The 14,031-nt window shown below is 34.9% G+C and overlaps 1 protein-coding gene across 2 annotated transcripts in view; it reads left to right on the top strand.

Annotated features, from left to right (window-relative positions):
- LOC128858349 (protein kinase 4) overlaps window positions 1-14,031 on the top strand; it is a 124,300-nt gene that overhangs the window by 45,045 nt on the left and 65,224 nt on the right. Inside the window, exon 2 of one of the 2 annotated variants that reach the window (XM_054094535.1) lies at window positions 3,914-4,147. The gene's annotated coding sequence lies outside the window, so the exon portion shown is untranslated. The remainder of the gene's footprint in view (window positions 1-3,913; window positions 4,148-14,031) is intronic. The other variant, XM_054094537.1, reaches the window with a different exon arrangement.

Raw genomic sequence — 14,031 nt, forward strand, 5'->3', positions numbered from 1 at the left:
GAATAATTCCGGGTTGCTCTTCAACCCAAATATGTTAATTTTGCTTATTAACGTAGCCATTAAGCCAGAAACGTGGGACGGTTATGTAAACCATTAGCTGGCCTGAGCGGTCGATGAACACTTTTCACAAAGCGTCGATTTCCGTAAGTCAAGTCTTCCCATGATGAAATGCCAAAGACTACTGCAAAAAGAAATGTATTTAATTTTACACACCCTTAACTTCTTAACCTTCAGCTAATGCAGCTCATTTAATAGAAGTAGTAAATTGCGAAAGAATTATTAATAAACAAAATGTAAATAAACAAAAAAAAAAATAATAATACAGCACAAAGAGTTCAGCTAGGAGTGGGGCATCACTTTTTGTTTCGTGTATATAGCAAAAGTGTACCAAGAAGATGTCTTGGAAGGTGGGGTGAATAATTTATTTGAAAGTCTCACTAATGGAGAACACTGGGTCTTTCAATAATACTCTGCACCAGCACAAAATGCTAGCTTTTATTTCTGCTGCAAATTGGCTCCTTGGTAATCCAGCCTTAAATCGTCTCGACTACAAATTATGGTGACACTTATCGCGTGTAAGCTGTATGACCAAAATTTGGAAAATCTCAAGCAAATTCTTACTCGTATTACAGCGGTGTTGCCCATTTCTATTGAGGCCTTACGTGCCGCTATATGTAACACATTAGCCGCAATAACTTTCGAAAGCCCGTATTAAAGTAAAGAGATAGTTTTGAGTATTTTCTTAGTTTTTCAGACACATTATTAATTAATAAAAAATGAAAATTGCAATGAAATCTTATTTATTTGAATGTGATTAATTAATTTTTTGTATATATTCCATTGTTTAACTTCGAAAAAAATGTATATTGAACATTTTTTATATGCAAAAAATTGAAAATATTAGAAACATTTCGCGACATGGGGCCGAAACCATTTACATACATGTGGATATGTACGCGTGGTTGCATGTACATTCTTTCGATTTAATTCAAACCTTAAGAAATGTTAAAGGGTGCTCCAACTGCTGATTGATGTTGGAATGGAATAAAATAAGTTGTGGGTGAGATATTATGATTATTATTTTTATGAGAATGCCTCCTGTATGGAATATGACATTGTTCAACTGTATGCTGTGGCTTAATACTGTGGTGCGGATTCGAGGGCTCTAATTTTCAATTACTCTGCCAATTCACGTCACCTCCGAGATAGCCATACCCCCAAATTTCCAATGCATCATGGCGTTCGCTGTGCAGCCCTAGCACCGCGCAGCTAAAATCAAACTAGCATAATTTTACCTATGATGCTACCTGTCCAAAGTCGACATCAAATAGTAACTTTTGTGGTTGCATTGTCATCTGGTGAGCTTCGGGTGGATTGGTGTTGCCCCATATATGCCAATTTTGCATGCAGACATAGCTATTTATCCAAAACATGTGACCCGTCGCTAAATATGATTTTTCGACCAAAACGTTCTCAATTCTCAACAAAATTATTAGTACTTCTGTGTTTGCATGAAAAAGTGAAAGCGTCAATAATATTTCTGCAAGTGATGTGACCAAATTCTGATTTTTATCCATGGATTAGCATTAGCCTGCGTCGCTATTCTGTTGCATTCGACCTTATTCGCTTAGGAGAAGAATCGTAGCGCACAAAATAATTTGTTTAATATTTCGATGTGCAGCGAGCGTAATAAAACGGTAGCTTACTTGCTTTGTATACCCTTGAGAATTTGAATTTATTAGCTCATTTCCAGAGGATTAGAGGATTAAACAAATTATTATAAATAATAGTCTGATCAGTCCTGTGAGACACACTGACTAACGTGAAATAAAATTTGTATTTAAATTGATCTTTTCGCTTTGGCACATGAAAGGCATGCAGAAAATTCCATGAGTTTAGGTTGCAAGCTGCTACCTGCCGGTTTTCTCGCTCTCGCGGAAATAAGAAAATTTTAATCACAAAAACAAAAGAAATTCTACAGTTTAGGTTAGTAGGCTTCGTAGTTTATTTTTACCAGAGATTCTATTTGGTATATCAAATGGATCTAAAGACCGTACTCCTCTCTGAACCAATTAATGGAGTTAATTAGCTCGGGAAATTGTGTTTTTAACTTTGTCGCTGTATTCAGTTTGTATATGAAAAGTTTTGTATATTATTTTATCATATGGAAGACCCCTAATCGTAGAAAGCTATAAATCAAGGATGCTAGATTTCAAAGTTTTGCCATTCGAGGCGAAATTTTCAGAGCAATTTCGTCTCGCCTTCATCAGCGACTCGGCAGCGGAATTCTGCTCGCTCATATTACTCGTATTAAGACACTCGTCCAATCAGTCGCGTTTCACACGGTAAGGAAGTAGCATGAGTAATGGCTGTGTTAATTTTTTTCGTATAGAAATATGTGTTCTTAAACAAACCGCTGTCATAACTCCAGTTACGTCAGGAAATCAGTTGATTTCTTTAAAATTGCTGAAAGCCGTTTAACTGTCTGATGTTGGTTACACATTTGCATTCTGTACATCGTGGCTATAGATATATATGTATGTAACTATATTTTTCTGAGAGTCATTGTGAAAATTTCTAGTCGGTCTGCCTATTTTTCTGATCTGTAAGTAGCCTCAAGGCTATAGATATTTCTCTGCTTTGTATGGAGGGGAGCTCTTGCAATTTTCTCATTTCCACTCTGATCACTTGAGTTTGGCTGTGCGGCAGGTACTGATGTGTTTCCCCTTGGTACATTCTTCTCTTAGATAGAATTTTCTAGTACTAAGGTTTCAGGAAGCAAGCAGCTTGTTTAACCTCTCCCAGATCACTTAAAGTGGGATGGAGGTATTGTTTTTTTTTGCACGCTCGCCTGTTTTCTCGTTACTCAACGGCGCGCCATCCGTGAGTATAGTGTCGGAGGGCTCACGCAACAGACAAGATGAACGAAAATATTTATTCATTTATTTATTTAGTGCCTCAATTCTAAGACAGCAAGGGTAAACCTTATAATTATTAAAGCTAGTCACAACAGGTTACTCTTTTTATGATAAATTAAAATAAAATATTCTAAGTAATTAACAGTTGAACGTAAAACAAATAGACCTTCTTATTTGAAACCAGTTTTCAATTTTGTATACATTTTTTAAATTAGTACAATCCACAATTAAGTGCAAATGATTTAGTAATACGGCATTTGTAAATTATGAGCACAAAAATATATAATTTGTTGCTGTATTGTCATGGTTACAAATGCTACGATGCCAGGTTATTTGTATTTATTTGTGACCTGCCCTACTTATTTTCATGAGTTCAAAAGAAAGAAGTCAACTTTGAAACCTCAGAACTTTAGTCGACTGTTTATTAATGTATATTACAATTTTGCTTCATTCAGATTTTGTACTGATAGTTTTATGATTTACTTGTCAAAGGAATGACTTCGTATCTCTTAAAATTCGTCCCATCCTAATATGAATGCTAGTGTATGCAAGTGCGGAACAAGTTCATAAGGAAAAGCTAAACATAAGCATATTCATATGCATATCGTGCATACTGAGTCTATTATTATTTTCACAAATTTCATTCATGACGATTTCGCTTTTCGGACACCAGCATAAAAAATTGCCATGGAAATTAATATGTTTCGTGAACATGTTTATGGCACTGGCATTACTGGCTTCTTTTATTGCATATAAAAGCGCGAGAAGGCAAAATTAATAATAAACAAATACAAATATTTATAACCGTAGCGACGAAGACCGCCACCTGCTCGATGGCACTAAATGTGATTATGGGCTGAGAAGCCGTGCTTGTATACCTATGTACGTAGGTAAACATACACGTACGTATGTATGCAGTATGTTTGCATTATTAGCTAGCATTTAAGCATTATTTTACTGTTTCTTCTCTCATTATTGTGATTTTTCTTTTCTAGTTGGACATTGTTTTTGTGCTCGCCTTACACAACTCTCTTGTCACAGCAGACATACTGCCGAATGCACTTGTTAAAACTGAATGCAACAGTTGCAGCGGCGGCGGCAGCAGCAGTGGCGGTGTCAGCGGCAAACTTGAACTTGAATGTAGGTCGCACGCATTTTTACGACTTTCACGCATAAAAGCGAAACGAAATGCAACTCAAATCACAGACAAACATTGCGACAACCAAAAGGTAAACAAATAAATATCAGTTGTATATATGTTTTATATATCTGTGTACATATGTATACTTACATGCAAACATATTGGGTGTGTTTTTCAGAGTTATACTTATACACTGAGTTAAATAACCATAGCAACCGGACTTATTAGCAATTTTGAAAATTTACTTGTTTCACATTTAACTTTAATGAGATTTTTTTGGGCAAATATGGTTCATTCTCCCCCAAAAACCATGTTCCAAACTTTGCGCAATTTATAAAAAATTCAACAACTTCAAACTTTATTACATATTAGAATATTTCGAGTACGGAATGCTTCATCCCAAAAAATTTCATATAAGAAGCGGAAATTTTAGTTCGAAAATCGCGCTGATTTTTGACAATTTTTTGCTGACAATGTTGGGTGTCTTCTTCCAAATAAAAAAAAAATATAGCATTTGTTAAAGGAGGAAACTTACAAGACTGTCAGGAAAGAAAAGTGTGAAAAAGCTATGCGATGTTAGAGCACCTTCAAATATTTTCATTAAAAAATTAATAAAAGTAATTTTTGCTATATTTATTTATACTTACATATTTTATATTTTTAAAGCATAGGGTATCATTTTCTGAACATTTGTGGTTGGAAATTTAAAGAGGAGCTTTAATAAAACTTTATACCAAATTTATAGAAAATTGAATTTTTCCCATGTGAATCCAATGGTAATTTTGAATAAAATGTAATTAAAAAAAGCGTCTAATTTTTTCGGTCATCGAAAACATTTAGGGGTAACATCAAGAAAAAAATTTAGTTTTGACGATCCTATTGAATATACAAGGTGGCGCAAAATTAGTCTCCCAATTTTATTTTTGAATAAATTTTGTATTAAATAAAAATAAATTATATTGAGTGCTGGAAATTTCTATTACGTGCTCCATTGCTTGACTTTTTGTATACTGTAGCTGTCCACTTCACAAATGTCAAATATGATTGACGTACGATGCCTTTTGGAAAAATTATAAATTTTCCGAAAGGGTGATTAATTTTGCGCCACCTTGTATAATCTTCAATGGAGGTATCTCTGGCAAAATTTCAAATTTTAAAAATTCTCATTCAATGCGCCAAACTTATTGGCTCGCCAGGAGCACCGCATTTGACTGACAGGTCTTACAAAACGCAGAGCGGTGCCACAATGAAATCATTGCCATATATTATATAAACAAATCAGCCGTTATGTATTGTATGTTGCCTACATTGTCGTTGTGGTGGACTTGCTGTACGACATTAGTAGAAAGCTATCAACCTTAGCAAGATTTCCGGCAAGCCTTATTACGCTTTCCATATGACACTTTCCAATCTATTCCGCGGTCAGTCGAACGCACTTTGGCAACGGCATCTTCCGATATTCTGAAGTTTTAACCATATAACCTTACTATTCAAATCTTTAATATTAAATCTAATTAATCAAATTTCATAAACATATAACTGAAGGATATCTGAATCTAATAAACCCATGAATCCAAATAAATACTCATAACCCTATAACCAAGATGTATGTGTTCAAAGTGGTAGCACTAGAGCCGCTGATTTTACGATTTGATGTTTTGAATGCCGAAGTGACATGCTTCTTGTAGTCCTTTGTTTTTTGTTTACATTCTCATACCTATAATCAAGGAAATAAGCCACAGGTAATCCGCATTATTGCAAAATATAACATAGCTGAGGGCTGCCTGATATCCTAAAATCCAAAATCCCATAATCGCATGGTCCCCTAACCTCATAACTAATGAATCATAAACAAACTGAATTATGGCAAAACAATAATGCGTTTGAGGATTTTGTTAAAACCTATGCACTCAAACCGCAAAGTCCCTTTCCCAAAGTCCCGCGATTCCCTAACTACAAATTCATTACCTTGTATTACAAAAAAACGCGTATGATAGTCGATGTACTTCCTTTTTTAATTGGTAGTACCTCTGGCATTGGCATTACCCGATGTGCTCGAAGAGAAAATTGCGCGATCGGAGGTTATGAGAAATTATGAGGTGGTAACTCTGATTCGAATTCAGGTGACCCCTAAACATGGTGTGATCTTTGCGATTGAATGTGGATTCTTTTTTATGCCGGTGTGCAATATGTAGAAAAGAAAAGAAAAAAAATTGTTTGTAAGCAAATAAATGTAAGCAAATCTCTAAAATTACGTCAGCTAAACTTCTAATTTTGTTAAATCCACCGAGAGCCGATTGGCGGTATCGTAGTATTATAGCAACTGTGCATCCAATGCTATAAAAGGAAGTAAGCATATTTGCCCGGTCGGAGCCGTTCTCTTCAACTGCATCTCTGTTGTTCATTACTAAGTATAGGACAAATTGGCCAATACTCGTATAAAATCCAACTGAAGTTGAAACCATTGGACCAATGACTGAGCGTTGAATCAAATTTCTATCAAAGTCACATCTAACATAATTGCCTAGTTATATTCTCTGGCTTAAAACTAAATTGACGTACTCACAGAGAGAACAATCATTGGTCTATACTTAACTGCAGATGATGTCAACGATATACGGATATCTGCTAAAAGTAGAAGTAATCCAAACCAACACGTATATTCTGCAACGGTAGATTTTTCTTTTTGCCGGCAAATAAAAATTCTAGCAACTTTAACACCGCAAATGTTTCGTCCTCCTCAAACAATTATTATAAATAGGTATACAATTGGCCCCGTTTATTTGGCTGAGCTCCTCCTCCTATTTGTGATGGGCCTCCTATTTGTGGTGAGCATCCTAATATTTTCCACAAATGGAGGCACCTATAATTTTGAGCCGACTCCGAAAGGCAGATGGTTTTTTATAAGGAGCTTTTTCATAGCATAAATACACTCAGAGTTTGCCCTTTCCTACCGAGGGGTGACCGCTGTTAGACAAAACTTTTTCTTTCATTAAATTTTTTCCAGCACCGAGGTTCGAGCCCAAGCACTTCCAAATGATGAAAAGTCCTAACAAAGAAAATATGTTTTTTTTGTGTGTTCAAAATCAGATTTATTCATCAACGTAAATTCCATCAAGAACAACGCATTCATTCCAGCGCCGCTTTATCATTTCAATACCACTTTTGTAGAACGATTTATCTTTTGCCATATTTAACACGAAAATAAAATACGAAATAATTGAAATAATAATATGACCCAGTACGAGCGATAGCCAATGATGTTGTGAACAACATATTAAAATTTCAGACGATTCGGTTGAACAGTTTTTTTGTTACAACACTAGGACGAAAAAACAGTAGTTTTGAGATAATTGAGTTTAAAGTTTGAGGCACAGGAACGCGCGGACCGCTCTCTACCTAGTTAATGGGCTGTAGAAGCTATAATATTGGGAATTTCTGCATGAAAATTTCACAGTAATTCTTAAGATACTATACTTTCGAAATATTGATCAATTGTTTTGAAAATAACAAAAGTAGCGTCACTCTTAGCAAAATAACTCACGTACTAACTGACTAAAAGAGGTCAATGCAATAAAACTAGTGTCATATATGTGTTAGTTTCGGGACTTTTCAACCCATGTGTTAGTTACAGCCGCCTTAGGTGATCAAAAAGAGAAAACGGATAATATGTGTTTACTTTTTAGAAATAAATATTTAACCTTTACGAGAACTGAGCGTAAATAGAGCGTCAATTGTAAGCGTTAAATATAAAATTTTAATTTTCGCTCATAGCTCATTTCGTATAGATTTTGTATTAAAAGTGGCAATGTGTCTCCTAAAATATGCAGCAAAGTTTTCTCGGCTCGACGTTCTGTTCTAATGTTGCATGAAACAACATTTTTACCACATTCCATTGTGTTTTTCATGCTGTGAACAGCGTTACCAATGCGCCATAGTTGCGGTTAGATGAAGTGGTAACAACTTTCGGCAATAAAATTTACCGGTTATAAAATTAATGGGAACGTGTAAAACAAACCTGGCGTGCTATAAAATTTGCATGTCAATAAAAATTAGCAATTTAATTGATTTTACTTTTGAATTTTATTTGGAAAAAGTTCTATAACTCTAATAAAACACCCATTACATGCATAAGTATGTTCAGCGTATGTGTGCGCGTTGGTTCAGCTTTTGAATGCAATGCAATGAAGTGAAACTCAGCAGTCAGGGATGCTAACTAAGCGGCGAGTACAAACTGCAGCGGAAAGAGAATGTTGTTGTTGTTGTACTTGTCAATGCAGTTCATATTGCTCCTGCCGCTACTGTTATTATTGTCGTTATGCCTCAACGCGTATTTGGTTCTGCGGCCATTCGCTTGGCCATTTGCTTTTCTTCTTCTTGCCGATTTGCTGAGAGCGCATAATTTCACTTTTTCACGTAATTTCGTATATTAATACATACTTGAATTCATCGTGAAATTATATGAATTAGCTAAAATAAAAGAAGAAAAAAATATATAAATCAGAAAATTTGTTTCAAACATACTTTTAAGTGCACAATAAAGCTGAAGCAATTTGCATGCAATACATTTCTAGCTTTTAGGCGAAAGGGAAAATGCCAAACCTAGTCGTAGTTAGTTAATAGCGAATGGGCTATGAAACTGGAAACTTAAGCAATGAACTAGCAAATTGTTACTTCTTGGCTTTTTACATTTTCATAAGTGGCTGATTTTAGTATTTATTTAAATAAAGAAAAGAAGTAAGAAATAAAGAGATTGTATAACAATTGACGGTAAGAAAACTGGTTAGATACCATTTCTTTCTTGCTTTCTAAAACAAGTATTTGATTGCAACAGCAAAAAACTTACAATTTTTATAACAAAAAAGGCTCATAATTTTAACTGTTCTGTCACGTAATTTTTGTTAAAGTTTCTACGTCAGCCGATCATAAAGAAGTTGATGAACTTGTCACTGGGCAAAAAGCGCTTTGATGACGCTGCTGCTTATACGTAACTGGCTGAGCTTTCTGCATTCTTTTTGGCATTGCCACCCTGTCTCATTGTCTTCTTAAATGCCTGTTTCATATAGTGCACCGGAGGGCAGATGACATTTCTTAATTTTTTCTTCTTCTTCCTTCATAGCGTCTACTACATTTCCTTTTCGTCGCTTTCTGTTGATATTTGCAAATCAAGTGAAAGTTCAGTGCAATACAAAAACAACAACATCACATTAAAACTTTAATTGCGATATCTTGATTTCAGCGCTTGGCTTGTTTTGCGTACTCACAAATATTGCCCCACGTTTAATACCGTTGAGTCACTGATTTTTCAACCTCTTTTCAACTTTCTTGCGGAAGTATGCGTATTTTTTGGCTATTCGACTGAATTTGTCTTGCATCTTCTATTCAAACGAAAGAAAGAAAGCAAATAAACAACAATATAGGAAAATTTCTGCATGTTAACGGTGTTATAATTGTAAGATAACTCAGCGTGACCAAGCGACCATTTCCAAAATAAAATGAATCAACAGTGACGAAGTAGAAAGTGTCACTGAGTTTTGTGCATTGATTTAGAGTCAATTTAATAACCTAATAAAGGGAGGACGTGACGATTGAAAGGGAAGAGTTGACGGGCTGTCCGTCTTGCCCTGACTTGGCCTGGCTATACAAATACGGCGGAGAGGGACTGCTGTCCAAATTTCAACCAAAAATATTTGTGAAAAGGTTTACTGAATATTTTTCAAAGTAAGACAATTCTATAAAATATTTACCCTCCAAAGACTCATAATTTTGTATTTAAATTTATATACATTTTTTTTTATTTTTAGCGTTTCACTAATACGAAGGTTGCATTTTAAATTTTGCGCCCAATAATGAAAACACAGTAAAATAATAATGAAAATGGATTTATTGTTTTTCACACGAAGCTCCTTGGAAGTAAAAACACTTATGCTTTCGCTTAAACCAATTTTTAAAGCATTTTTGTCACTCAGAAGTGAATACTTTCGAAAACGAATTGTTTAAAGGCTTCAAAAACTTCTAAATATTTCTTTTTTTGGAAAAAGTTGACCTCGCATTTTATCTTTGATGTTCGAGAACAAAAACAAATCAAAAATCATTAATTTCCAAATCAGGGCTGTAAGGCGGATGACCCATTAATTCGATTTTTTTAGTGCTCAAAAACTCTCTTGTGTGCGCCGATACGTTAGAGCTCGCATTATCTTGGTGAAGGATGATTCGTCTTCGGCGGTTTTCCTTCTGGCAAACATGTGGTTGTGTACCATTCAGAATTTACTGTTTTAAGTTTCTCTAGTGATATAGTTGCGACATCGGCAGATTTTTCGAAAAAAGGCGACCATTTGTTTTGACGGGCTTTCTCCGCGAACAACTTTTGTTGGGTTAAGCTGCCGACTGCTGTTTTGTTTCCCGTAAGATTCGTTGAAATTCGTTGTACCAGCGTTTCACAGTGGTTAAGTCGAACGCCAAAAGTCGAAGTTAGTAGATCAATGCACTCCTGTCTCCAAAATCATATTAAATCAGCGCACGGAAATTTTCATCCTTTGGGCGAAGTATATTTTTCAACTCACTGAAAAAAGAACAATAAAATTTACAATAAGTTTATGCTAAGAATACAAAACTTTTCGCTAAAAATATCGTCTTACAGCTCCTCATTCATAGTATTGCAAAAGCGACTCTGTTAAAAGGCAACCCTAGTAATTGTTTGAAAAAGCCGTTTGAATTTTTAAATTAATATTGCATACAAGGATACATTGCCCGTACAGTTTGAAACACTACAGCAAACAACATTGTTGATGGTTGTCAATTTGGAATAGTTTTATGTGCAAGTCAGTGAAAGAAAATAGGTCTGTTCATGTAAAAATTATCCAGTAACTTCCAGTAACTTAAATTAAAGAATTAAAAGAATTCTCTCTCAAAGAAAAAAATATATAATATATTGTATAAAACTAAAAACTACAACGTAACCATTTGCAAGTTTTACGAACAGCTGGTTGAATTGCTGACAGGAAAAATTACAAAAAATAAAAAAAAATGTTCACTTGAGGTCGTATTAAATAAAAAAAAAATAAAGCAAATAAAATGCAAAATAACGAGCTTCGGAACCATATGATTTCATTTTGTTCGCAATAGTTTGTTTCATATCATCATCGCTGTCAGATGAAGAACATTCCAATTCGCAAATTTTAATTCATTTTTACTTTGCGATCAGCTGTTTTTCTCACTTACAAATTATTACAAGTAAAAATGTATACAGTATAAACTGGCAACTTCCCTTCAAAATGAAATGTAATTTTGCTCTCTCACTTTCCCCTACTTTCCAATTTGTTTGGGTACATGAACTCCAAAACGTGATAATTTGTAACAATTATTACAAACTATTTGCTTCATGAACATACCTAATGATATTAATAATAATGCCAGCTTAGGGATCCAACCTATAATCGCACCTGCCAATTTAAATCTCAAGAATTTTAGGTATCTATGCAGTGTATATAGAACTTTCTGAAGGTCAGTAAATCCATATGCCATACCTGGCAGTCCAGTGCCTCAAAGCTTGAAGATAAAAAAAATTGAGCTGGTGAAATTGGACGAATTCGAAAAAATCGATAACGATATGTACTCTTCCGCAATCCTTTCAGCGAAGATTTATGATAGATATAATTATTATTGGTAATAAAGAATTATTTCGAAGAGGTAGGGACGTATCACATAAGTGTATAAAAGCTGGTGGAAGAATAGTTCACTATTCTTAACGAGACTAGATATGGCATAACAGCAATGATGAGATGGACTGTCTATCGTATAGGGGAGAGAACTTTAACTGCGACTGGACAGACAGTCAACGACAAAGGCATGCCAAATAATTTATCATCCGATCAAAAGAACATCAAACAAACTATTTTAATTTATACAAAGCGAATCCCCAACTCTCACTGGTTACTACTTGGAACATCCATTGCAAGCTCAGTAAACTCTCCCAGTGCGAGCCGAAGCTGGATGAGGATATGCCCATTGTGAAAAGATTTTTAATGGTGTGACCAATATCATACTGTTAGCCATCTCTCAGCGAACTTGACAGATTCAGCTGATGGGCTGACGTAGCAGGGGTAATGAATCGACTTGTTTACGAAAAATCTAAGAATGTGTGAGTGATGTACGAAAAAAATTAACACAATGTCGCTTTGTTGCCGTCTGAATAACGACTAAGTGACGTGTGTGAAATTATCGAGAGTATGAAATTATCGGGCAGATTTCGGCTAGCGATAAGATAGTGTTAGTGATAATGGTGAAAAGATATTAAAGGTAAGCTCTTTAGAAGTGCATTATTCGGTTCTGAGCGAATTTAATAGAATGAACTGAAGGGCTGGCGTCACTTAGGGCGTGATTACAAAAAACACTAAGATTGTGTTGGTGATTATAAAAAAATATCAACCAATGACACTTCGTTGTCGTTTGAACAATGACTGTTTGAACGAGTGTGTGAATACGTGTGAAATGGCAGGCGTTAAGGCATAAAAAACTCAGTCTTCGCTCATTTACTTCGTTGTTATCTGAACAACGACTGATTGGTGGAATGTGTGAATAAATGTGAAATGATCGTGCAGAATTCGGCTGGCGCATCCCCTGTGACGTGACAGCCGAAGTTCCTCCTACAATTTTCTTTTTCACCAGTTATTGGCCAAACCTGATAAATCTAACATCCTTGGGAAAGGTCCGTACACATTCTTTTTTCAAAGAGTCGCTCTCATTAGATGACGATGTGCTCATCTAGATGATGTAACTTTCATATATGGGGGTAGTTTGGTAATAATTATAAGATTGGCTGGTATACTTTTAGAAACTTAGGTACTATAATACATTTTTAAAAATTCTAAGTGTTATAACACTACATTGAGCTTTTTATGAACCGTTTTCATTAAATTAATATTTTGGAAAACATTCTCCGATTTCAGATTACTAAATATTTCTTTTTTATAAATTAAAAGACTTTTTATTAAAAAAAGTGGAAAAACTTTTTGAAATAATTCTTAGTTACTTCACGCCGATTTTGGGTTTCCCTCTGCACAACGACGACACTCATCAAAGTTTCACGTTTCACTCAAAAACCAAATTTATGGGCTTTAGAACCATTTTGTTCTTCCGATATTAACTTTTTGGTTAAGTTGTGCAGGGTTAGCGCTGCGTCATTGATGCCGCGCAAAATTCACCACGCGACACCCCAGCAACTGCATTCTTTTGCATTTTTTTCCGTTTTTCATTACCAAAGAATGGTAAATATCCACAAATTGGACTATAGTTTCATTAGTTTGCCTTCAAATATATAATTCTCGCCAAGGTTATGAAAGGTATTCCTTAGTTCTATTTTAGTGTGCACTAATGGGCTGAGCGGTGCGTTGGTAATCTATGTGATTATTTCTGGATTTGATTCGACATTCGAAACTCGCTGTGGGCTTGAAGTAACAAAATGAGCAACATCAACATTAATGGAGCAACATCAAGATTAACACCACAAATTGGAGAATATAAACATATCTACATATATATAAGTACGAGTATATATATCGATTTGTATATTGCAGCTGTCTAGTTTATAAGTGTCAAACATGATTGCCATTTGCAAAAATTATAAATTTTCCGATAGGGTGATTAATTTTTCGCCACCTTGTACTATACTTGTAGATGTATACATACATATAATTACCCATTAGTGACAGAATAACTATTCTTGGCTATCAAACAAAGTTTTTGGAGCATTGAAGCTCAATAAATTAAAAATCGTGTGTAGCAAAAGTAAAACCTCCCTGTGCTGAACAAATGTGATGTGTTATAAAAATGAATTAATTAATATTTTTACGAGCGTAAAATATAGGTCAAGCCGCTAAAGCCTTTCTCTAATGAATGAATGATAGACAAAAATCGGCTACGACTCACAACGGGACTTAGCTACACTAATACGACCTCATGCACAGGTAATAA

The sequence above is a fragment of the Anastrepha ludens genome, chromosome 3 (genome assembly GCF_028408465.1).
Source record: "Anastrepha ludens isolate Willacy chromosome 3, idAnaLude1.1, whole genome shotgun sequence".
Taxonomy (NCBI): domain Eukaryota; kingdom Metazoa; phylum Arthropoda; class Insecta; order Diptera; family Tephritidae; genus Anastrepha; species Anastrepha ludens.